Genomic DNA, 24,182 nt, shown 5'->3' on the forward strand with positions numbered 1-24,182 from the left:
GCTGCTTACACACACACACACACACACACACACACACACACACACATACAAACACAAACACAAACACACACACACACACACACACACACACACACACACACACACACACACACACACACAAAATACACAAAATGAAGTATTACATTACCAGTATCTTTTTTTATGGATTTTGCACCATAAAAAGCAGCTAACTGAGAAAAAAATAAATTTGGCTTTTTTCTGCCACATAATAAGCAATTCATATAATTTCATGGCTATTAATTTTTTCTCAGTAGATATGATAACAAGCTGAATATTATCTTTCCTACAAGCCGTTTACTAAAAAAATGCTGTGAATCAAGGAGCAGTGGCTGTACAACATCCTGAAGTTCATATACACATTTTGACCAGGGCTTAGGCCCTCCCACAGTATTGGCAGTTCTGCCCATTTTCCTACTCAGCAGACATCAACAACAACTTGTTTACAGTCAGACTTGTAGATGTTGTCAACTCAGACAGACAGTGCCAGTGTCACTTACACCAACCATGTGTATGAAAATAGAGTGGGACAAGTATCCATCCACTCAGCTACTATTTAGGAAGCTGCACAGTTCCAACCCAGCAATTTTGGTTGTTCCAGCTGTAGGGCCAATTGAATTGTGACTCCAGTGAAGTCGTCGGCAGTAAAAAGCAGTTGCCTACAGGTTGTGCAAGCAGTTATCCACGAGTTGCCTAGCAATGCTCATTGAGTAATTTCCAAGCAATCTTTTAGATTTCTACTCTGGTTTACAAATATTTACATAGTGGGCTATATATCCAGCAACCTACTAGCCTGGATTGGACTTTGAATCAGAAATGTATAACTTATTCAGTTTGGACTTCACTTATAACTTAAGTTTAGTGAAGTTGTGTATTTTATCCAGCATATAGGGTACAGCTTAGACTAGAGAGCACAGTCTCTCTAGGGAAGCTGCCAACATCACTCAGGTAGAAATATTTGTTATGACAGTGGGTGTGGGGGAGAATGTATGCAGGTGCTGTGAGGTGCTCTGAAATCTGTATCAGCCCTACAATGAACTCAAAGAAACCTAATGAGGCTAGGGGAAAGCAACAGGGTGAAACTGTTGTGGGTTGCTAGTGGCAATGAACAAGCTGATAAGCTGGCCAGTAGATGAGCGATGACTCATTTTGTTGGACTGGAACCTGTGTTAACCCACACCATGGTGATGGTAAAATCAGAACTATGTAGCTGGATCAGGAAGCAGAACAAAGGAGATGAAGAATGAAAACATGGTAAATAGGTGATGCTGAAGTCATGGTTTAAGAGCAGTTTTGCAACCATGGGCTCTAACAGGATGAAGGGGATGAAACTGTGTTGCATTTAAAATGGACCACTGAATGCCAAAAGACACAAAGTATTTTGTCCATTAATTCCTGAAGAAGTGGTGTCTAATAAAGCAATAAGAAAGGGTCTTTCAGTACTGACTGGCTTTACTAGAATAGCAGGTAGAAAAACTGCAAAATACACTCAGTCTTGGTGTGCCAATAGCGGGCTAAGACTGAAGGTATTTTTTCTCCCTGTATAAATCACATCAAATCAGATCTGTCCAGAGTCTTTTCATAAATATCAAATTATATATATCATGTTTTAAATAGAAATTGATAACTTTTAATAACAAAGTCATTTGTAGCTGTGTAGCTACCTTGGAGAAACTGATACCATATTTCTTTAGCACAGAAAACATCACTCTGTGACTGTCATCAGAACAAAATGATGTTGAGGAGTTTTTGAATATGAGTGATAATTTTCATTCCAATTGTGAATTCATTATGTGGTACATGTCTCTAAATTATTGTCTGTGAATTATTATGGTGCTGCATCATTTCTTTAACTCTGTTGTAATCTAATATTTCTACTTTCACTATGGCAGCCCTGGACTTATATGTCCTAACATTGTCACTACCCTTGTTCCAAAATATGCACAGGACAGGAGCTTATCTTGGAAAATTGCTCCATCCAGATACTAACCGAGTCCAAGAAATAAGAACACTTCCTGTTTTTAGGTTCTGATTAGAAGCTGGAGTTGTGTCTGAACTACATAGCCTGGATGGGACACCACTTTGTGGCCCACAGGATCACCAGTGAATGCAACAGAAAGCCTTTGTACTTGAATACTCTGGAGCAAATGTGGATAGTTTTAGTCTTGAACATAACCTGGAGATAGATACTAGTAAACTAAAAGTTGAAAGACAAGCTAGAAGATTTCTGTAATTCACAAATACATTTAGTGACCGCTAGTCATAATTTTTTTTATATTTCACTAAGAAAAGTGGACAAAATTATCATGGATGAATAGCCCAGTTACAGGGATTGACACACTGTTGTGAAGTCTAGTGTCTCAAAGACAAGTGTAAGCAACAATGTGTGGAGTTAGTTGGTTAGTTAGTCAGTTTCATTTTCCACTTTGCATGACAGACTTTAGTTTAATTATTCATTTTATATTCACATCACAAATTAATTTGTACATATGGTTATATTCTGAACATTTCTAAGTTCTTAATATTTTTCCCCAATAAGAAAAAAGGTATATAGATTTTGTGTGATAGTAAGTCCTACCCACCACATTTTATGCAATATAGTAATAGAAATTCTTCTATGGAATAGAAGGTGCTGAAGGAGAAACTTTCTCAGTTGCATTAATCTGCAACATGATTCTAGTATTTTCACAGAATGAGTGTTCGAAAAATTAATTACTGAAGTTGAACAAAGCTTTGTTAGAAGCTGATTACCACTCATCCATGCTTCTGAACTAGCAGTGATGTCATTTGCATCACTATATCTAGATCATATTTCATATTAGTAAACAACACCTGAGCCTTTAGTGCTCAAACAGCCTTGTTCATACACTGGAATGTAACAATATTATGAAAAGGAAAGTTGCTACTCACCATATAGTGGAGACACTCAGTCGCAGATAGGCATACCAAAAAGACCATCACAAATGGCCTTACTAGCCAAAAGCTTTATTTGTGACAGTCTTTATGTTGTGCCTATCTGCAACTCAGCATCTCTGCTATGTGGTGAGTAGCAACTTTCCTTTGGATAATATTGTTACATTCCATCCTGGATTTTCCATTGTTTGATTTCTGTTCATACACCGTGTCAGTGTATGAACTTCCTGCTCTCTGGGCATAGCAGGAAAAGAAGTTTCCACTAAGTTATGCTCTTGTCTTGATTTTTTTATAACTCACCAACATGAGAATTGTTATTTTTGAAGCATCAAGTGTAATTCTTTATACAAGAAAGGCCACAAGGCTGAAGTGTGTAATTCAGCACATGGGATGAAAGTGAATGTGTCATTCTTACTGATGATAGTTTGAGAAATGGGGAACATATGACAGATTGGTTTATGGTAACTTTCAAGTCAGTATAATTTTACCTTCTTAGACAAAAACTTTAAATTTAGATGTGGCAGTCATCAGCATTTCTATTACTTTCCAAAGTGATGAAGAAATGTTTTCAGTGATTCCCAGTTTGCAGACTTACGGATAACTAGGCTCACCACAGGTCAAACTGCCTCACAGTAAGTTGACCGGTTACAGTAATGATTACATAGCAGTCTTTGCTCAGTCCTGTACTGACTGATGCTTATTGTAAGGATAACACAGTTTCAGCAAAGTTGTTCCTAGTCCAGTTTCAGGATGCTAATAACTTTCTTGGTCTGGCCCTGTTCTCAAAGGTTTAGTCCAGAAATTCACAACTCAGTCAACTAGGTGCCAACTACACTACCTGATCTGCAACTTACATATCTCTTACACAAGACTGCAACTGTTTTCAATTGCAAATCAACTTATTTCAATGATTCTGAAGTGCATATCATGCCAAATTTATCAGCAGTACTAAAATTTTTCCAAGTATGAAATGCATCCTGTGCCTTAAAGGATAAATTTCACTTGGAATTGCAGTTATTACAGAAAGAAGGATGTCCACAATGAAGCATGCCTCATGATGGTCAAAGTCCAATGGAAAATTTACACAGTTGACTTCAAAGGACATTGCTGACTATTGTCAAGGCATATGACTGTGGTGATCCACCAACTCACCAGCATCTGCACAAATTCAATCTCCATGGTGAGATATATGCCTCTGTATTTCAACAGGGCTAGTTGGAATACCCAGCTGCTGAGTCACTTCATCTTTGAAGTTCAGATTGACAACAAAGCTAGTGCCAGACAGCACCTCAATCAGGTACATCAGCAATGGAGTCTAATCATGAATGACAAAAATGCTACAATATTTTCGTTTTCAGATCCACTTTGTTTGGATCTGCCTCATGGGCAGCCATAGCACCCACAGCAGGGCCTTCCAGATCTCACAGCTGCATCTTCTTGGACAGAAACCCGACAGTCAACTTCTAGACTGTACCTATGGAGGTTAACAGCATCAACCGGAGACTTCTGATCCCATCAACATACCCTCAAAGACTGTTCTCCACAACATTGAGAGTGCTATACTGTCTCTCTGTGGTGGAGGGAGGTGGATAAGAGATGATGTACCCTAGAGCTTAGGCCCTCTTGATGTAGAACCAGATCTGCTAGACTGCCTACCTGCCAGATGTCAACAATAACATGTTTACAGTTAGGCTTGCAGAAGGCCCATTAGGAAAAGCAGTACTAGAAGTGCCACCCTACTTCTTTATGCCAGCCACACGTATGAAGATAGAGCAGAACAGGCAGCCATCCACTCACCTATTATTTAGGAGACCACATGGCTTCAGTTGAACTGTGACTCCAATGAAGGGAAGTGAAAAATCAGTTGCCTCTGAGTTGTACAATTGGTTATCCACAAGTGCACATCTAGTAACCTTCAAGTGACCTACAAGATATATGCTATGATTTATGAATATTTACAGACTGGATGATGCCCAGCAAGCTGGCTGGCCTGTATTGGATTTTGAATCAGTAATGTATTTCTCGACCAGTTTGAGCTTTGGCTCTAAGTGATACTTAATGAACTTGTGTATTTTATCCAGAGTCTTTTCATACAATAAAAACTGTATATATTGTGCCTTCAATAAATGTGGTGACTTTTATTAATACTGTCATTTGTATTATGTAACCACTTTGGAGAAACTAAGATTTATTTGGTTTGTAATATAGCATACAGTGACTGCCATCAGAACAGTAATAACAAGATAATTGCGCAAATGGTAGTGATACTAGTGCCAGTATCAACAATTTTCTGACTTTACAAAAAAAAAACCAAACAAATATGATTTGACATTGTGCCAGCTGACTTTATTGTGCTAGCACTGCAGCTTGATTGTTGGATAGAGGGGGATTAGGTACTAATTGTTTCAAATACAAGTAGAATTGATGAAAGAAGGATGGTGACAATGAAGGGAGGTAAGGGGGTAGTTTTGGTGGTGATGAATGAGAAGGAGAAACAGCAGTCTGTGGGATATGAATATGGCTGCAGTGTTTAACCAGATGCAAGCAAGGCGAGTTGTTTGAGGCAGGTGGCAAAAAAAGACAGGGTACCAAATGACATGGTTTGTGAAGCTGCTATTGAAATGTAGCATGTAATGCTCAACAAAGTGTTCTTCCACTGGGAAACTTTGCTAATGACAACAGTGTGTGATGGCAAGTCATTCTGCTAGACCGCTATTGTGCAAATGTTACAGTAGGTATTGCTTTCACAGGTGACCTTAATCTCTTTTGTGGTAAGTTATGCATATGGTGGGGGCAGAACAGAGTGTGATGGGTGGGTTACAGACAGATTTTTCACCTGGGTATTCCACAAGATTAGGACAGATTTTACACCTGGGTCTTCCACAATGATATCTACATCTATATCTGTTCACTGCAACTATCTCATGGTGTGTAGTATAGAGGAATTCTCATACTACCCTTTTTTGCCCTCTTTCATAATCCATTCAGAAAGAATGACCATCTGTAAGCCTCTGTAAGAGATCTAATTTCTTTGGTTTCTCATTGTGATCATTTTATATAATGTATGTGGGAGGAAGTAAGATGTTGTCTGACTCCTCCCAGGATGTACTCTTTTTAAATTTCAATTGTAAACCTCTTAATGATCCACAATGTCTCACTTGTAGCATCTGTCAATGAAGCTTGTTGGAATCTCCATAATGCTCTTCCACAGATTAAAAGATCCCATGATGAAGTATGCCTCTTTTTGTAGGATATTCTTAATCTCTTCTATTAATTCTACCTGGTAAGGGTCCAGACTGATGAAAAGTACTCAAGAATCAGTCAAATGAATTTTATGTGTTCCATGTGGCAAAGGTAGGGATTCAATGAGACTTGAAGATGAAACAAGATATTTTGTAGAGTGGGTGGATGTTGGAATAACACTTTTAGAGAAATGATTGTGAGTAGGACTTACCTCATTCCACAGCATGATGATAGAAAATAGAAGCCCTGTGAAGGATGTGTGTAAGTATATCATGACCAGAGTGTCATGGGTAATGAAGTGACTTTCCATTTACAGCTGGTTTGTGGAATAATTGGAGAATTAATGGCATATGTGGCTATGGCATGGGAAATCTGTTTGTAAAGTAAGACTGAAGGGTGGTGCCCATCTGTGAAATCTGTAGAAATAACTGGAAAAGTGATAGCTTGTCAGTGAAGATATATTGTTCACAAGTGGCCAGACAGTATGGGAGAGACTTTTTAATATGGAAGGAATAGCAGCTATCAAAATGGAGGTACTGTTATTGTTTAATGGACAGACATTTTATACAATATTGCAGTGCCTGAGTTATTCAGAAAGTTGATTTTATGTTCCTTCAGACATGGATGTATGTCCAAAGGAACAGGCATGACAATGACTACAGCAGTTATAAAACACATTAGATATTGTAAACAGTCCTCAGGGGTTTTCCACCAGATCACATTGTGCAAATTCCACAATATTTCCTTGGAGCAACTGTCCAACATCTTCAGGTGGTTCAACCTTGCTGGTGACCAGGTATGACTGAGGGCATCCGCATGTCGACACCCCATTGAACACGCTCGCAAAGTATGTGTAGGCACAGAAATCATGCATGAGCAATGATTTGCATATAGTTGGTGCCATACTCAAATGCCCTTTGCCAAAAATTGGAGAACGGCTCTCCTGCAAGACCGCTGTATGCTGCATTAACTAGCAGGGTGGCCAGACGTTACTCACTAAAGACCATACTAGACCAATGTTATGATGTGTCTATTATTGAAAAATCTTGATTTCTGCATCATAATTTAATAGCAACCAATTCATGATTCCAGGCTGTGCTCAGTTGAACACCAAACAGAAGGTATCTGCAAGGAACAACATTCTCTGGAAATTATCGAGTACAGCCTGGGGGATGCATCCTTGCATCTTAAGAACTTCTGTTGTAGCTCTTTGTTATTCAACTGCAGAATATGCTTGCCCTGTCTGGTGCAGATCTATTCATGCTAAACAAATTGATATCAAATTGAATGAAACCTGCAGAATCATTACGGGATGTCTGAGCTCTACACCACTTGATAAAGTTTATTGTCTAGCAGGCATCCCACCTCCAGATATCTGTAGTAATGTGCAATGTGCATCAAGACTGGAAAGGTCTAAGGCATTGAATCTGAAGACCCACACATTACACGGGTCTCAGCCAGCAGTGCCAAGGCTCAAGTCAAGGAAAGCTTTCTCCATTCAACTGAAAGCCTCAATGAACCACCATCGAACTTCAGAGTCAATTCATGGGATTCCAGGTCCAGCCACCTTGCAGGGTGGATGATCCTGACCGAAAGCCTCCCTCCTGGTCACAAAGAAAGCTAGTCAATATGGAAGACCCTCAACACGCTGTGTTCTGGAGTTGGAAGAATGAAGACCAACTTGAAAAACAGGGGATTTGATTGCAACTCCACAGTGTGAAGAACAGACAATGAGTCATCCTCTTCTCTGCAGCCTATGCCCAACAGCATGCTCGCTACAGAATGACATCGATGCCATCAAGAAAGCATGTGATATTGCTGCATACTGGTCATGCCACATTTAATCATAATTGTAATGCTTATAGTACCATGTTTTGAACATTTTGTATAACTTGTAAGCTATAATGTGTGTTTGTGACATGATTAAATAAATAAATAAAATGATGTAATCCCAGAAAGATGATGCCAGGGATAGAACTTCTGCCTTTTCATAAATCATGCAATGTCCTGTATTCAGATGGTGTTCCACATTGCCAAATTTTCTGGTTGACAAAGGTGTGTATGATGCTGACTTTCATTGCAGCATTCTTGTACAGTGTGACATGTCTGGCCTATATATGCTGCCCCACATTGACAAGGAATCTTGTATGCATCTCATTTCCTCAGGCCAAGATCATCCTTAACTGAACCCAACAGGTGTCTCAGTTTGGCAAATGGTTGAAAATCACACTTAATGCCATATCTTCTGAGGACTTTTCTGATTCTTGACGACATGCCACTAAAATATGGCAACAAGGCCAAAGTGATGGGTGTCTTCACATCTTCATTCTGTTCCATAGATCGAACTCACTTGGGCCTGAATGCATTACATATCTGTCTCTCAGAATAACTGTTTTGTTGTAACACTGTCTTGAAATGTTGTATTTCACTCGACAAGCTTTCAAGATCATATACCACATACATTCTATGAATTAACGTACATAATGCACTACCACATTGTGCAGGATGATGGCAGCTTGTGGCATGCAGATATAGATCTGTATACATTAGCTCGTGGTAGACGCTGTGTCCCAAGGTTCCATCTGCTTTCCTTCTTACCAAAACATTATAGAACTGTTGGTTGTCCATATTCACAACAGTGAATACATTAAATGTATAGAGGCATTTATGGAAATATGAAAGAGTTGAAGGTCAATGTCTAGGTAGGTGGCCACTAGGTTGAAGTGGACAGAAGAGAATGAGTTGAGGATTTGGAGGAGCAAGAATAGAATACCTTGACTATTGGTCCAGATAATGAAGATATCATCAATGTAACTTAGCCAGATAAGGATTTAAGTTCTTGACTGGCTAGAATGATTTACTCTAGATAGTCCAAAAACTGATTGGCAATGATTATGTTGGTGCCCATGATCATATTGCCAATTTATTTTATATCATCTCCTCAAAGTAGATGTAATGAATACCATCATGTGTTCCTTTGTAATAATGATGTTGAGATATATTAAATGATTATGTTACATATAAGCTGACAAAAAGGCAGTCACAAACTTATATCAAACCTCAAAATTTAGGATTTTACAGTCTCTTACTCAGTGAGGTGGAGGAGAGCAAGGCATAAAAATGATGCACAGATTTTGAGGAGGCAAAGGCTATTCATAATTCTAGTTCAAGGAAGCATATTAACTGGAAACGTGTGAAGAATCAATAAATTTATTTTAATATCTCTTTTCTACATCTAATGAAACTATCTTAATCCAGTGATACAAGTCATCCATCTATCCTTTCATATACCACCTAAACAAATATTCCTTATCTTTTCCTGTCCTGTGCATTATTCATATGGGATAAGCTTGTATCTAGATTGATAATGAAGTTGGTATGTAATGTAAGGACACCAATGCATATATACATTATGTATGCAGGATACACAACACTGGTGTAATATTCTAAAATACAGATTATTTGTTATGTGAACCAGTTTTCAGCTGTTATGTCATCATCAGGTACAAAATAAGTAATGTGATGCAGTGAAATATTGTTGGATCAAAGATTTTAAACTGGTGCATGTACAGAGTATCCGCATTTCCAGAGATGAAAATTTTAATGTTAGAATTGAAAATAAAACAAGAGGAATTATTTCATTCTAAATGTGATGTAAGATTATTTACCTATGATAAAATATGTGACACATTAACTAATGAACTATAGACAAATTACAACAGTTCTACATTGGAGAACCTAACTGAACAATAAACTTGTGTGGTGTTTTCCAAAGATGTGGCTGAATAAAATAATCTTGACTCTAACAGGCCCTACATTACAAACAGGTAAGATGCATTAGTGATATTAAGCAAGTGAGTGAAGCAGCTGTGATTATACAAAATAAAAATTTCTTAACACAATGAGAGAAAACATAGTAATTGAAATAAAGGAAATTGGGTGTGTGAGTAAGACGGGAAATTTACAAGATGGCATGGATGGGATTATGAGTAGTATCTACAGTTAGAAGTGGTGAGTAAGAGATCTGAGTTTGGTTGTTCAGATCTAAGCTTGGGTCGATGGACATGTGTTTGTTAATCTCCATTATTTCAAGGTCGTTCAGCTTTCACCCTTTATGGATGCAATGTAGTACTTCATGTTTGCCTGGAAATTATGGCCTCCTTTAAGTAGGAGGTCTGACAGAGTTGTCTCCTTTTATAAGTTTCCCAATTCTGTGGTGTTCCTTCAGGTAGTTAGACTAACCTGAGTAAAATTTGTCACAGTTACAAGTAATTTTATATAATCTACACTTTTACAAAGCTGGAGTGCTGTCTTTACCATCAGGCAAAAAGTGTCAAACAACATTGTGCAGATAGAATGATGTTTTTACATTCCTGGATTTAAACTTTCTGGCTGCATCCAGTGAGACTTTTCTTAAGTATGTAATTGTGCACCATTTATTGCATTCATGAGGTAGTAAGTCAAGAGCAGGGGAAAGAAGAGAGTACACCTGTTGTTTCTGCTTTTTGTGTGTTATGGAGTCCACTAAGGTAGGAGGATAGCCATGATGGCACAACAGCCAAACACTGAATTGTGAAAGAGATAATAGATACTGTAGAATATTACACCAGTATTACATGTGTTTCATTCATAATGTATAAAATATGCTGCCAAGAACCGACAGACCAGGCAATCAATGGTATACAGTTTAATTCAGTAAAGAGATTTTTATATTCTTTCCAATTAAAACAGCTGGCTCCATTCTCTAGAATTGTTCAGGAGATGTGAAGACCAGCCTTACATATATTACACCCAACTGCTGAGCTGAAATTTTTCCAAAAGATTAGTAGTAGTGGAATGTAATTATTCTCACCTTGCTTTCCACAGTATAGTACACAAATCAAAAAAAACTTTTGCATCACCTCGGTTCTGAGAGTTCCAGAACTGTACAGAAAATTGGAATAGATATCAACATAAACATCATTTCTGTGCTTTTTATTGCTCACAAAAAACAAACATTGTATGTTGTACCACCATACAGTGAGGCCTTCAGAGGCAGTGGTCCAGATTGCTGTACACACCGGTGCCTCTGATACCCAGTAGCACGTCCTCTTGCACTGATGCATGGCTGAATTTGTCGTGGCATACTATCCACCAGTTCATCCAGGCACTGTTGATCTTCAACGGTGATTCGGCATAGATCCCTCAGAGTGGTTGGTGGGTCATGTTGTCCATAAACAGCCCTTTTCAATCTATCCCAGGCATGTTTCTTTGGGTTCATGTCTTTAGAACATGCTGGCCATTCTAGTAGAGTGATATTGTTATCCTGAATGAAGTCATTCATAAGATGTGCATGATGGGGGCACGAATTGTCATCCATGAAAACAAATGCCTGGTCAATGTGCTGCTGATATGGTTGCACTATCAGTCAGAGGAAGCCATTCATGTATCGTACAACCATTACAGCACCTTCCGCGACCACCAGAGGTGTACATTGGCCCTGCATAATGCCACCACAAAACAGCAGGGAAGCTCCACCTTTCTGCACTCATTGGACAGTGTGTCTAAGGCATTCAGCCTGACCGGGTTGCCTCCAAACACGTCTCCGACGATTGTATGGTTGAAGGCATATGGACACTCATTAGTGAAGAGAATATGATGCCTATCCTGAGTGATCCATTCGGCATGTTGTTGAACCCATCTGTACAGTGCTGCATGGTGTTGTGGTTGCAAAGATGGACGTTGCCATGGACATCAGAAATGAAGTTGGGCATCATGCAGCCTGTTGTGCACAGTTTGAGTGAAAACACGACGTTCTGTGGCTGTACAAACAGCATTATTCAACATGGTGGCATTGCTGTCAGTGTTCCTACAAGCCATAATACCTAGGTAGTGGTCATGCACTGCAGTAGTAGCCCTTGGGTGGCCTGAGCGATGCATATCATTGACAGTTCCTGTCTCTCTGTATCTCCTTGATGTCCAATCTCTCTGGTTCCCTCTGAGATGCCTGCACACTTCCCATGTTGAGAGCCCTTCCTGGCACAAAGTAACAATATGGATGTGATCAAACTGTGGTATTGACCATCTAGGCATGGTTGAACTACAGACAACATAAGCCGTGTACCTCCTTACTTGGTGGAATGACTGAAACTGACCAGCTGTCAGACCCCCTTTGTCTAATAAGTGCTGCTCGTGCATGATTGTTTATATCGTTGGGTGGGTTTAGTGACATATCTGGACAGTCAAAGGGACTCTTTTTGTGATACAGTATCCACAGTCAACATCTATCTTCAGGAGTTCTGGGAATTGGGGTGATGCAAAACTTTTTTGATGTGTGTCGAATATTAAAACTGCGTTACAGGGATGGTGATGTTTGTAACTAAATTGTGGAATTAGCGTTCTTTATAGCTGAAGCTGGAAACTGTGTAATGCATTGTGGCACACAGTGTTCACAGTATATAAACCACATTATTGTAAATTTAATTTAAATAAAGATGTAAGAAACCCTTTTTCATAACTTCAAATGTAAAATATGAATATTATAACCTCTATAGAAATACTATTAATTCAATCAGATAAATAATTTCTTCAACAAGTTCAAGCACATCTGTAGCATTTCTAAGCAGACAGCCATGATTATCAGCATTTGAAGGTCAGCTTGGTTTAGTATAACTTTCCTACAAAAGATTTTGAAGCCAGTCCTGTTTTTCTATTTTGACACAGTTAATTTCCAAATTTTTCCACTAACAGATTCTTCACATCTTCAATATTCAATGCAGTCCCTTAATATCAGTGCAGTAGGACTCATGTCTTTTAGATTCTTATCTTTTTTCATTATGGACAATGTATTGTATGATAAAAAAACTGTATCTACATATGCCACAAAAAGTGATGAAAATAGGCTTCATTGTAAGCACAAGCCATTTCTTACCCAAAATTTTAAACTGACAGTGCAAATGGATCATTTAAACAAGCATTTTTTAACTTCAGCTTCACACTCAGTATTTTTCCAGTGTTTTACAAATTCATGCTACTCAAAAATTTTGCAAAATTCATCCACTTGTGATATTATTTTATTCAACTCACCATGCTTTTCATAACATCAAGACCAATAGTGGATAGTCAGTTACACCAAACTGATTTCTTCAGATAAAAACTGCTTTGTTCATTATAGCCTGAATTCTGTGTAATGAAAGATGGTTCTGATGTATCATAACAGAGAATTTTGGTACTTGGCTCTGTGGGAAAGTGGTACCAGAGGTGTGGTAGAAGAATAGTGACACATGTCAGAGATACAATTTCCACACTGTTTATTGCTAAGCACAATATACTGTAATTGTTACGAGCATACAGAGCACACTAGCTCTCAGTGTCATCTGGTGTAGTGATTTCCTTTTCTCCAGTAGTGCAGAGCACTTAATGAGGGCCTGCATGGGGTGTCTTCTGTCAGAAGTGATTTAGATGGCTGTGTGATGATGGTGGATGCAGTGGAAGATGGAAGACATGATGTAGTCAGCAAGGTGTGCTGGATGGCACAGGGCATGCCAAAGCGTAATGCCAGCAGTGTGACTAACGGATTGCTGCTGGCAGCATTAGCAGATAAGGACGTAGTCTCGGAAGCATCTTTAATGTTTCTGGCTTGGCAGCACTATTTGAATGGGGAGGCATGTTGACAGCATTGCCTTGCATTGTTGTGTCCTCAGGAGTTGTTGCGGGGCCTGCAGCAGTGTAAGGCAGGGTAGTGATGGTAAGTGTACTTTCTGCCACGTCAGCGTCTGGTGGGACAGGAGTGGTGTGCACAAAACAGTGTGACAATGCTCACACACAACTGCCTGTCTATGTGGGTAGCAGTAATCACAAGATCGGTATCACATAATGTGATGAATATGTCTCCAGGCAGAAAATCATGGAAATCTATATACACTTGGAAATTGCCTAGTGGGTGCATAGGAGAAGGTGGGGTGGGGAGTGTCTGCTGTGACATGTCCACTAAATTCCACGCAGGTTTAAGCCAGTTCATTGACCTGTGTTTGTTTTCAAGGAATTTCAATATCAAATGTGTTTGTGTATTTTTTCAACACTTGCTGTGGTCCTGTGAAAGGTGGTTATAGGGTGCATTTCACTGTGTCTGTATGTAGCATCACATGAGAACATGTGACCAGACCTTTATGAATTAAAATTCATTGTGTCATGTGATGAGAATGGGGTGACACACAGAAATTTTGTATATGTGTGTGATGTGTGTGCAACGAAGTCTGGTAAGTCCTGGGCTGTGGTGACCTTCTCATACACTATGAATTTAGCAGATAGGATGATGGGCTTGCCGTATAGTATTTTGGCAAGCAACACATTGTAATAAAACTGGTTATGGTGAGATAAATGTACTAACCATTCTTGGATCATATGAAATGACTGATTCCCAAGTTAAAGACTCAAAAAGCAAACATCCGCTACCATATACCTGTACAAAAGTGTAGAAATGTCAACATATATAAACACTTAATCTAATTATGATGATTATTATGGACTTGTTAAAAAGATAAGCAATGATAAACAATTATTTGTATTTTATTTTTGAAATATATGTTTCAAAAGTGATTTTGCACAAATAAATCGATATATGATAGTATTTTTTTGCTATGTGTTGTTAGAGGGAAATCTTTGTCTTTAGGTAGTTATTACTATGCTTTTGCAGTGAGAGGATGGAGTACAAGTCAATATATGTTATGTTAGCATTGTGACTGATGCTGCTTTTTAATGTGAAGTGAAATGATTGAGAATGTATGTGGTCAAAAGCAGGAAGACCACCAGTGTTCATATTCTTTAATAAATTGCAGCTGAGTAACCTGTAGACCAGTATAAAAAGTTACATTTCAGAATGGATTACATGCCTACAACTTACAACAAAGAAGAAGAATAAAAAATGAGTATTATGAAAGTTGTTTATTCAAATTCTACCGTTGCTACATCTCTCTGCTGTGTGTCACTAACTGAGCATGCCAAGTGCTGTGAAAATGTGAGCAGCCACCCAGATCAGTAACTTACTTCAAAATTAATATATCATCTTTGGGCTACAAGAGGGTGGTGACAGTCAGATATCTGGGATTTTCCCAAAGTGAAATGTGAATACTGTGTGGGCTATTTTTCTTGTTGCAGAATAAAAGTGTAATATATTGTGAAAATTTTATGTGAACAATTGGCCAAATATGAACCACAGCTCTGAAACAGCAACAATAGCACCAAAAGGAGTTTGTAAACAAGAAGAAGATAAGGATGAAAAATAAAAGGTGAGGTTAACAATTAACAATGTCGAAATCCAACAACAAAGTTAAGTACTGGAAATATTTTTAATTTTATTTTTTTTGGTGAAGTGTTTCATTGAATAATCATTAACAATGACAGTCATTGAACAAGATCTAAAACACTGGGGAGTAGCATAGACATGGGAAACTTAAGTAGTGTTGTGAAACAAGAACAGGAAAATTTTTTTGGTACAGCTGTAGAAGAGCAACAAGATATTGATAAATCAAGGTAGTAAAACGAGATGATAATAATGACGTAAGTACCATGTTGGCATTGTTAATAAAAGTGAATAATGAACAGTTTCCAAAAATTAATGAGCAACTTGAAAATCATAAATAAGGAAGTAAAAAACAATTCACAGAATTTGGTCATTCCATCGACTAAACAGTATGAATAAAAGAACCTGATAGATTATATGTTTGAGTAGCATCTCTTGAGTCTAAAATGAAAGAAATTGAACTAAAATTTAATACTGAAGTCAGAAATATCAAAGATGACATCACTGAAGATAAGGACAAAATTAAAAAGAAATGCTTTTGGAAAAGTGCATGAGGAAATAACTACTGATGACAAAAATGTAAATAGTCGAATTTTGAGTTTGGAAACTAATGTTGATACAAAATTGGCAGTTGTTGAAAGACGTTTTGTTGAAGAGGTGAAGACGGTAAACAGCAAGTTCACACAAAATGTATTATTAAGGAACAACAACACCAGCACTCTAGAAAGTAGTGTTTCTGTTCTATGTAAAAATGTTGAAGAGTTGTCCAGTGATGTAGTTAATAGATATCTTATAAATAATGTTGGTACCATGTTTTGCAACATTCCAGTAAAAAACTTCTCAGGTGAAAATAGTTTACATCTTGTAGATTTTCTGCAGTGCAGAGATAATTTTGTGTCTAATATGACTGATGATATGAAAGTCAAGTTTGTTAAGAAGCTTCTGGAAAGCAAAGCATTAAGTTGGGGTAATCAGTGAACTAATGATGACACAACCTATGCAGATTTTGAGGGCAGATTTTTAGATAGGTTTTGGTCAGAGATTGAAGACACTAGAATAAAAAGTGAATTTCTCAATGGATGAAACTACATGGAAGGGCAAACTAGCATGAAACAGTTTTGAAAAAAAAATTTAACTTAAAAAATTAGCTCATTTGAGCAATTCTTTCGATGAACTCAACCAGTCTGATGCTCTAAAAGGGAGGTTACCAGCTCAGGTTCAGTGGGATCTAGTCTATGGGCCAGATTACACAACATATAAATTTTTGAAATATGTGGATAAATTAGATAGAGTTTTGTAAAAAAAGAAAAACAGAGAAATACAACCAGAACAGTCACACACATTTTGAAAGTGTAGCAATCAAAATTGGCACAATAATAATCACAACAGGAGGGAACATAGTAACCACTATGGCAACAATAATCATCAGAATTAACAGAATAGGGTAAATGGTAACAATATTCATTCAGGAGAGCAACATGACAATAATTGGAACAGAAATTGGAATAGAGATGATAACAGAAACACAAGGAAACTGGGTAGAGTACTAATTCAGGAAAAAAAAAAAAAACTAGTTTGGGCCCCATTGTTAGTGCACACAAGTTAGGGGCTCAAGAAACAAATAACTAGTTGACCAGAAATTACATAAATACCAACACACAAGAAAACTACTTTACTGACACACAAGAAAAACACACTAGTGAAGTGATTAGAAACTATCTTAAGGATGTATACTATCCAGTTAATAATTTATCCATTGAGAGAGATGTATGTTCACCAGGTAACGCAAAATATGCAAATAAGGCAAGTGAGTACACATAAATTGGAAAAGAAGATACAGAAAAAAATTAATTTATCAGTATTCTATAACTGGATAGAGATTTGTCATTTGTTAAATGCTGAAGTGACTGATTTTTCCGGTGATTTTGGAATTCAGTAACTAATGGAAGAACCAGGTAATGAAAAAACTAAGTACTGTATTAATGAACAGTAACTTAAGTGAAACTGGGTATTTAAACAGTAATGAAGTGGGGAATGAGATGTTGGTAATTTGTGTGGTGATACTGATGATGTTTGTGGTATTACTGAATATCATAAATCGAAGGTAAGTGATTATGAGTATAGTAATGAAGAAGAAAAGTATTTTGTTTGATTTAAAGAAGAATTAGAGGTTTTAGTTATTAGTAGGGAAATGTGTAGTAGTGGCTATGATTTTATAGGGATACCCGGGGACACTGTTAATGGGTTAATAACAGTACGCTATCACAGCAAACAAAACTCTTGGTTTAATTACTAATAAGGAAGTATGCATTGATGATCATACTAATTCAGTTACCAGTTATGATAATGACAGTAAGCTGCTTAATGTTATGAATCAGAATTAATCTTTTTTATATAATTCCAGTATGTAGATAAAGATGAAAGATGGAAGCTTTAAAATATGGTGAAAAATTTGTGTGCAACTTCATATCCAGACTGGTGGCATAAGAAATAAATGTATTAATGTGAAACAACTTAAAGGTAAGTACCATAGTGATGATCTACATGAAACAAGTAAGTGTACATGGATTAATGAAAGTCTCTGTGACAGTAATAATTACATCAATGTTAATTTAATGAAAGTGTGCCAAAGCAATGAAAAGGCAAGAACAACAATGATTTTTGAGGGTGTCAAGACTGATAAATGTACTGAGGTTTCTTTGCCCATTTATTAAAGTCAGAATGGGATCATGAGAACACAAGTGTCTTGTTGACATAAGCAGCCAAATTTCAGGAGTGTCTAAATCCTTAAGTAAAATATTAAAACATAATGAGAACTATGTAGAATTACCTGTAATTGGGTTATGGTTTAAAGGTGCAGCTGGGAAACATAGTCAAGTGATTAAAAGTCAGGCTTTAATAAGTTTTACAATTGAGGGAGTACTTTTACATGTGGATGTTTAATAACTCAAGATCTGAGTGAGGATCTTATCCTCAGCATGACATGGATGAATAGTGAGAGTGCAAGTTTTAATTATGGAGGGTTGAAGTTGAGTATCAGTACACCTGACGGAGGTTGTATTTTTACTGATTTTATACAGTCAACTATATCTTATGAGGAGGATACAATAAATAGTATACAATCTTTAAATGACAGTAGATTTGCAGTCAAAGCTATTCCAGAATTGTATTCAGATTAATCAGAATTTAGAGAACTTGTAGACAGTTAGATTTCAGAAACAAAAGGCATAACTGATAATCAGTGACAGGCATTGGAATACTTGTTGTGGAAGTATAGTGGTGTGTTTACTAATAATCCAGGTAGAGTGAGAGAATGTAACTTTACTTTACAGTTAAAACCACATCAACCATTTCTAATAAAGCCATGTTGTATACTTATAGCTAAGAGAGCTGCAGTTGAGAAAGAGTTGGATAAGATGGAAGTGTGTGATATGATTAAGTGAAGTATTAGCCCATATAACAACCCATTAGTCATTGTTTCAAAAAGAATGGAGGAGTTATATTGGTTCAGAATTATAGGCATTTGAACAAGTTTTTGAACTGAGGAACAGATTGCGCTGAAAACACTAATGATCTTTTATGCAAATTTAAAAACATTCATATCATGTCTAGTTTGGATTTAACTTCAGAATTTCATCAGGCACCTTAATTCAGGACTCTCATAAATATACAGAATTTCTTTACAATGGTAGATGTTACCAGTACTGTGTAGTATCTTTTGGTTTGAGCTCATCTGTAGCTGAATTTATAAGAGTATTAGATTGTGTACTTACCCAACATGTGGTACAAAAACTTACTGTGTATGTAAATGACATTTTGGTTACTGGACAAATTTGGGAAGAGTATTTTGAACTGTTGAAGCAGGTATGCAAAAAATTTAGGCAAGGAGATATGACTCTGAAACTTGAATAATGTAAATTTGCATCCCTGAACTAAAATTCTTATGTATGTAATTACTAGGGAAGGGATCTTGGCAGATCCTGATATAATTAAAGCAATCTCAGATTTTCCAGCACCACCCATTAGAAAACAATTGAAATCATTTTATAGTTTATGTGGATTTTATCAAAAATTTGTGAGTGGACAAAGTTTGAATGCATTCAATTTAAGAAATTTACTTAAAAAGAACACTAACTCAGTTTGGACCCAAGAACTTCAGGAAGTATTTGAAAATATTAAGAAAGAATTGAATAATCAAAATTTGTTACGCAGAGCAATTTCAGCTTACCATTTTGTTTACACATAGATAGTACTGATTATGGTTTGAGAGCAGAACTATTTCAGGAAAAGTATGTTAATGGGGAAATCATGCATAACACAATTGCATTTGCAAGTAGAATTCTGTTAAAACATGACTGTTACACAGTCACAGAAAAAGAATTATTAGCTGGTTACTGGGGATTTACTAAATAAAGTAATTGTATATTCAGACCACACAGCATTAAGCTGCCTATAGGAATGTACACTATATCACAACAGACTTATCATTTATAACAATTTGATTATAAAATTAAATATATTAAAGGTTCAGACAAAGTTGTTGCAGATGCTTTGTCAAGGATGCCATTGGATGGAAGTAATGAAAATTTTGATCAAGATCAGGAAAAAGAGTTTAAAATCAGACATATGAAAGGTAGACATGCTGAGAAAATTATTAGGTCAATTAGAAGGAACTAAATCCATGTTCAAACTGGAGGTTACTAAAGAGTTGTTTAGACAAAAGAAGTTATGAAAAATTTGACAGGTATTATAAAGTACATAAAAGAATGCTTTTCATGAGAATAGATGTAGATTCTGATGATTGGAAGCTATGTTGACCAGAGGAAGAAGCTGGGAAGTTGATTAAGTATAATCATGAGAATATAGACACTATAGCATTCAAAAATGTATTCAAAAGCTTCAAGAAAATGTTTATTTCTAAAATATAGCTAAAACGTTTAGGGAAGAACTATCTACTTGGGGCAGGCATCAGAGGGTCAAGGTAATAAACAGAACTTTTCAAGATGCAAAATATAACAGCTGAGAAGCCTATGAATTTAGTTGCTGTGGATTGTTAATGAAGTTTACCAAAAAGTGAAAAGAGTTGTTATATTTTTACTATGGTTGATGCTTTTCCAAATATACAAAACTACATCCTTTTAGACAAGCTACAAGTAAGAAGATTATTGCTGTAATTGAAAGAGACTTTTTCAGAATTGTAGTAAAACATACAGAAATACTGTTGGAGAATAGATCAAGGTTTGTACCAAAGTGTTGGAAGTCATTCATGGAAATATCTGGTATCAGACACATTTTCATCCTTCATTCAATCCAGCAGAGAGACATATGCCTGAAATTAATCATCTATGTTACACATACTGTAGCCACGAATACCCTACATGATACGAATACATAAGTGATTTTGAAGATGTAATGAACAGTTTGCGACAATGGATTTTCACCTTTTGAAATTATGTTTCACAATAAACCAACAAATATTATATCTGAAGTAGTAGATTATCTACCATGTAATGTCATGTATACTCAAGAACATTGAAGAGTTGCAAGAGAAACCTCTAAAAAGCAGGGAGAGGTACAAAAGAAAAGACAAGATAAGGTAAAAATATCTAAGTTTAGCGTTGGGTAATGAATTGCTACTCGTGCTACTTCTACATGATTTTTAGTCATGATATTCATGTAAAAAGAATCTGGAATCTGAAAAATAACCATTACAGCACTTTTGCTGTCTAAAATTTTTTGTCATCCAATGAAACTTTGACTTTCCTTCTGTATTAGTTTTGGAAATGTGTGTGGAAGGCACCACATCATTTCTCTCAAAATAACTGACATGCAGCCTAGTCATGAGAAACAGAAATTTTAAATTGTCATCGGTGACATAGAACACTTCGAACAAGTTCTCCGCCAGTGGAAACCACATTGCTGGGTTGTCCTCAGATAGTGGTGGCAGGGTCGGTAAGAGGTCTGGTGGTAGCAATGAAGGCCCAACTATTTCTGTATCTGAGTCCCTCATATCACTTGTATAACATGGATGCTGGACCAGCATGGTCAATGCAGACGGTGAGCAAGCAGTTGGAGTGGATGAGAATGGGCCTGAAGCACTAGGAAATTATGCTGTAGAACTGTCTGATGCAACATTCATGGCACAGAAGTCTGATGCAGAAGGCATTGCTGGCACCATGTGAAAAGTGAGCAGGTGAATGGCTGCAGCCGAAACCCCCTGCAAGTTTACTTGCAGTGGCTGGGGGTGTGAAAGAGCACACGTGCGTGGACCAGCACTGTAAAATGTTCCCACTGGGCTGTCGATATGACAAGCCAGGGCATGTTTGGAGGGTCAGAGACCACAGTTAGTACCACTATGTGGCACATTGTTCACATCAGGCGGGACCTGTAAAGTGCACCGAGGGGCTGAACAGTCACTGGGGGTAGAAACTGGCCTGGAAATGTTCATGAAATAAACTGGCCATTGCCCACTTTGTAAACCAATGAAATGGTAAAGCACTCAGGTGTTGCAGGAGCACAATTGGTACCAGTGGTCTGTCCTAACAAAGGCAAGGTTGCACACGCCACTGTTGTAACAGTTGTCCAGGTGGCCAGTGTGTGATACATAGTTTGTGCACGAAATGCAGAATCCACATCAGCATGATGTGTATGTGGATGTGGATGTGCTCCCCTCATTATTTTCAAAATGCACATGTTGAAGCACACTTGCTGGGGAGGCAAATCATGAGCCTGCAGTCACACACATGTTGCAGTCTCCGGTGAAGAAAGTGTGGAGGTGATGAAACCTCACGAAACGTGTTGGAGTATCCAGTTGGTGGTGAAGTGATGTAATGTCCCATTATAGGTGCAGGAGCTTCAATATGCACATGCTGCATGGCAGGATACATGGTCAAGTGGAACGAATGAAGGTGTAAACAAAGCTGGTGCATTAGATGTGAAAATACTTGCACTACGAGGAAACGGCGCACAAATTCTTTCTCGGGGTCACCCCTGTGGGATTTCTGTTGGGTTGTAGCCCTAAGAAAACATTCATTTCTGTAAGAATTGGTGTATTTCATACAGACATTCACATTGCAACAAATAATACAATGAACTGATTTACCAAGACGGCATGGCCCGTTAGACTACAGAGTCAAACAAGAGATGGCGCAGATATGTCATTCGTACTTGTCGATGCCACACAATCATATTATAATTGCTTGGATTACAGATGTCTTGTCACATTATACTGCACAACATGAGAACATTTCAGCAGAGCAGAACATGACAAAATGACAGTTTTAAAACTTCTTTTCTTTTGCTTTTGCTTCTCTGTTGTTACTATAATTATTGTGAGCACCATTCTTCCATGGCACAGTACAGCTCCAAGCTGTGACATCCAAGTACAATGCACAGATAGTGAAGATGCTGAACCTGTCCTCCCATCTTGCAGATATACTGCACCCATGTACCTTGTATTATGTGCACATAATAATAGACCATTTCTCTCAGTCTGTGCTGTACAAAACTTAAGTGCTAATAAAAACATGTATTATTTATTCTGATCACTTTCATTGTTTAGAAGGACAGGGAGTTTAACTGCCTGTTTTCCCTAAAATGATATGTTATATCTCAACGTGTGTGGCAAAATTACTGAAACATGGTCAACTGATCCATTTTTACTATCTAGTTTTGCGAGTTCATTGTTGAACAATAATATGTTTTCAACCATGTTTCTCATGTTGCATCTGAATGACAGTTCAACATACATCAAGAAAGGAGGGCAAAACTACAACCCTATTCATAACATTAGCATTATTTTCAATTCTTTGTTAACAAATAGAAAGCTAATTTCCCATCATATGGGAATTTAACCCTTGAGCGGGCACACCTGTGTGTAAAGCACACCATCTGCAAATAACATTGTCATGCACAGTTCCATTGTTGTTCTACAGTAGCAAGCCCCTACCTATTCCTAGATTATTGTTTCAGCTAGCACAGTGAGAAGTTGTGTTGTCATAGTTTCACATGTGCTATAGTAATTTAAAATAAACTGAAAGTGTGTCATCTTCATGTACAAAGTATGCCATGCACCCAGTCATGTAAGTAAGCTTTCCTTCACTTTTATTTCATTCCTTTTTAACTGAAACAAAAGATAACATGTAACAAGTGGGTATATCACTGTGCAGGGTGAGATCAAAGCTGACAAACAATGAGCTGTATTGGTTCTCAGTGAGGATCCAGAGTTCAGTTCTGTACCAGACAATGAAAATGATGACCACTCTGAAAAAGAAGAGGAATTTATCACATGAAGTGTCTGTGATTCAGATTCTGATCAACTCCACGATTCAGATGATGACTGTGAAGAGCCACTCTCCACTGGTGGTATTTTTATTGGGAGGGAGAAAACGTGTAAATGGAATAAAATATATCCTAATGTGACTTCCAAAACAAAAAGAAAGAATATTGTGAAATTACTCCCTGGGCCTACATGTGTTGCCATAGGTGTCACAAGTGAAATGGACAATGGACAATACTTAGCCTGGAAATGATTTATGAAATTGTAAACTACACAAACATATACATTCAGTCTAAGAAAGAAGGTGCGCAATATTCCAGAGAAAGGGGTGCTAAGGGAACTACAAGATGTGAAATAATGGCATTGTTGGGACTGCTGTATCTCATCAGGACTAAGAAATCAAACCACACAAATGTCGTTGAACTGTGGACAGCAGATGGTACTGGTATG

This window comes from Schistocerca cancellata, chromosome 5, assembly GCF_023864275.1.
Source record: "Schistocerca cancellata isolate TAMUIC-IGC-003103 chromosome 5, iqSchCanc2.1, whole genome shotgun sequence".
NCBI classification, from domain to species: Eukaryota; Metazoa; Arthropoda; class Insecta; order Orthoptera; family Acrididae; genus Schistocerca; species Schistocerca cancellata.